This window comes from Atta colombica, unplaced genomic scaffold (genome assembly GCF_001594045.1).
Source record: "Atta colombica isolate Treedump-2 unplaced genomic scaffold, Acol1.0 scaffold77, whole genome shotgun sequence".
Lineage (NCBI taxonomy): Eukaryota > Metazoa > Arthropoda > Insecta > Hymenoptera > Formicidae > Atta > Atta colombica.
The window spans coordinates 1-3,754 of record NW_017259569.1 but is presented as its reverse complement, the minus strand read 5'-3'; the positions used below and the strand labels follow the sequence as shown (position 1 = coordinate 3,754).

At 34.2% G+C, this 3,754-nt stretch overlaps 1 pseudogene; it reads right to left on the bottom strand.

The window, feature by feature from the left end:
• Positions 1-384: 384 nt before the first annotated feature.
• Positions 385-3,629, bottom strand: LOC108692555 (annotated as a pseudogene).
• Positions 3,630-3,754: the final 125 nt, after the last annotated feature.

Genomic DNA, 3,754 nt, shown 5'->3' with positions numbered 1-3,754 from the left:
CTGATACAAAATCGCTAATATTTCAAGGTTATAGTGTTGCCGAATGTCCAATCTTACGATATGTCAAACATCATATTTTACATCAAACAATTTTAACTATAGTTTATTAGTGGCGCCGTCTTTTGCAAACGGCGGAAACTTATTTGTACTCCCAATAGTATTCCGAACGCATTTTCTATGACACGCCTTGCTCGACTCAGTCTGTAAAGATTTTTTCCTTCAAAAAAAGGTGCAAGCTTCGAGAATATGGTCGCATCATGTAATTTTTTAAAGCAAAAGCTTCATCTGCCACAATATGGCAAAATGAGACCAACATTGGTTCCAACTACTGCTGGTAATGGTACTTGTAGAGAATTTTCTTTCAGTGAAGTATATAATTTTATTTCAAAACACTCCACCATCACTCTGCCGTCTTTCCAATATCTATGAAAGTAAACCGATATTTTGCATCACAAACAGCAAGCAAATTGATACTGTATTGACTCTTATATTGTAGTTATAAAATGAAGATCCATTATTTGGAGGAACCTATACAAAATATAAGAAAAAATTAAAATTAAAAATTAATCTTTTAATATATTATATAATAAAATTAATTTAACTTTAGAAATTCACATGTATACCTGGATTATGTTTTCCGTCTATTGCTCCTATACAGTTCGGAAAATCCCAATTTTCTTCGTTTGCTATTTTTTTCCACAAATCTTTGCTGGGTTGCTCAAAAACTTTATCCTTTAATCCTGCAATCCATTGTTTCGCACATAATTTCGTTTCGGACATAATTTTTGAAATTGTATTATGTCCTACTCGAAATGCATAGGAAAGAGATCTCATGCTATCTGAAGCCAAATAACGTAGACATATTTCTAATCGCATATTTGGAGATTTATGCTTCTCGAACACATTCTTGTTTTGTAATGTATAGCTCAACAGCAGTAAATAATTTGTCAAAAAGGAGTCATACGAAAGTAATTGATGAATTTCTCATCATTATAAAAATGTAACTCTCTTATGAGATTATTACTCGCTCCATCGTTTTCTATTATCGATTGAAAAAATTGAATGAACTCAATATTTTCATTTTCACAATTTATTTTTATTTTTATGTTTATTTAATAAATATAGAGTTCTAATCAGTTTTTTAAATTTAATCTCTGCTGCTGTATGATCAAGTGTTTCTGATATTTTTTTATGGAAAACAATAATGAACAGTGCTAACTGATCAGAATTCATTTTTTAGAAATTTCAATGAGAAAATTTCAATTAGAGAAACTGCAATTTTCAGAAACTGTATACAATGAATAACATACATAAATGAATGCATGCGTGTGCTGCGTTACGCAAAACTCATTTCTATATGTCTCATGAAGCGTATTACAAACTCGCGTAATCAATAAGCTGCTATCTTTAGTATTTCTGTTGGAACAAAAGAATATAAATATATGATTGGTTATCGTACACGCTACCCAACTTTCTTGCGTATTATGAGACATATGGAAATTAAATTTCACGTAACAAAAAGTAGTAAAGTAACAACTCGAAAAACGTGTACTGGTCTCTGATTGGTTATGCGATACGCGGAAAATCTATACCATAGGACGACACCCTAAAGACGTCACTAATTTTGTCATCTTTTTCTGCTGCGACTGAAGAGGCAGCATCCAAAATGGCAAGTATCCAATTTCAAATGCGTATTCGTACCAATTGCATGCTTACTAAAAATGAAACGCTGTTAATAGCATTTTTAACCAGAGTACGGACAACAGAGGCTATGTTCCAAAATTGATTGCCAGCGCTGCAGGTATGTCATCATAAAAATATGCTATTAACAGCATTCAAATTTTAGTAAGCATGCAATTGGTGAATACGCATTTGAAATTGGAACGATGCCATCTTGGATGCTGTAGCTGCCTAACGGTTTCATCAATGAACATGTTAGGAGCTGTAATGGCTCCTGCATACTGGACGCTTGCCGCGCGGCAAAATGAGACGCGATAATCAATGAACACATTAAAAGATGTAAGCTTATTGCCATAAGCTTATTGGCTATTGTATCACATTTTACCTAGTATGCAAGAAACATAACAGTAATTGAGAAAGAAGAAAGAATTTAAGAAGTAGATGTAGAAATCGATCAATCATAGTTGATTATTTTTTTCACATTCAACTATAATTGGTTGATTTCTACGTTGATTTTTACGTTTACTTCTTAATTCTACTGCTATTGTAGATCACGCATTATTTTTTAATGGCAATAGCCACAGCAAGAAATGGCGATAAAATTGATATCTTTATTCTCTCACAGCACTGCTACAGTGTGCTACGATGATTTTTGGAACGATGTTGATAATGCTGCCAGTAATGTGCTGTCGTGAGAATTCCCACACGGGAATGTTCGCACGCATATGTAAGCTGCTGTCATAGTTTCGTATTGATTGCTTTCACATCGGCAATATGTATGCGCAACAAATATTTCCGTATGAGAATAATCCCTATGACGCACATTACTGCTGTCAGTGCTGGTAATTATAAACGTGAGTATTCACATATCCGCCATTTTTACTCCTTTTCCTACTTCTTGTTGTATTCCAACTCCGCCGCTGAGCTGAAGGTTAAGTTGCGTTACGGTTGTTATAGCTTCTAAGAAACCTGTTGTTAGAAATCTTGTAGTTGTGAAACCTTCGTATTTGTGTATTTCCGCACTTCAAAATTTTACCATAAGACTAAGAGACGAAAAGAAGGATATAAAAAAACTGAAATATTATATATTAACGAAGGCAAACAAATTTATAAAATATCTTGTTGCGATAAATTGTATCAATAGATCAGAAAAAGATATTTCGATTATTTAAATTTCTTGCGGATAATATTCGTCGACAACTTGCTGTATTGCTGTAAAATAAATACATTTATGAATAAATCACTACACTTCCTCGTAGATAAGAAATTTTAATCCTTTTCTTCAAATTGATGTATATATTTGACATCTTATCTAGAAATAACCTGAATGTCAGACACTCTTCAAGTTCTGCACTAATATTATGATATTCAACTGATTTTGAGAACAAAAATGAAATGAAAGGAGCTACAAAATTTCAAGCAGGAAATACAAATCATAAACTGTAATGACTATAATCCGTCACAACTCAATGATGGGGACAAAGTAAGGAGTAGGAAAAGGAATAAAAATAGTGGACGCGAATATCTACGTTTCCTGGAATATACCCTAGTAACCTGAAATCCACTACATTAAAGGTGCCGACGCTCAGTGTCTATACTATACTGTGTCTGTACTTATACTACATGGGCTGAAAAAGCCCGGGATTTTTAATGAAAACAAGCGTTTTTTGGGCAAAGTTATATTTATTCCTCAACATAGTTGCCTTCGAGGACGATACACTTGATATAGCAATTTTCCAACATTTCGATGCCCTTTCTGTAGTACGAAACGTCCAAGCCTTCGAAATACGCCTCGGTTTCCGCAATGACTTCCTCATTCGAGATGAATCTCTTTCTCTGGAGCCACCGCTTGAGGTTTGGGAACAGATAATATCGCTGGGGGCCAAGTCTGGAGAATATGGTGGGTGAGCAACCACCAATTTGAATCGTAATTGCTCCAATTTGGCCATCGCTTTCAAAGACGTGTATGACGGTGCGTTATCGTGATACAGAACGAAGAAAGTAGCACCACTTAAATGACTGTAGTTTGTAAACGAATGAACGAAATGTCATGAAACTTCATACATAAACTAGT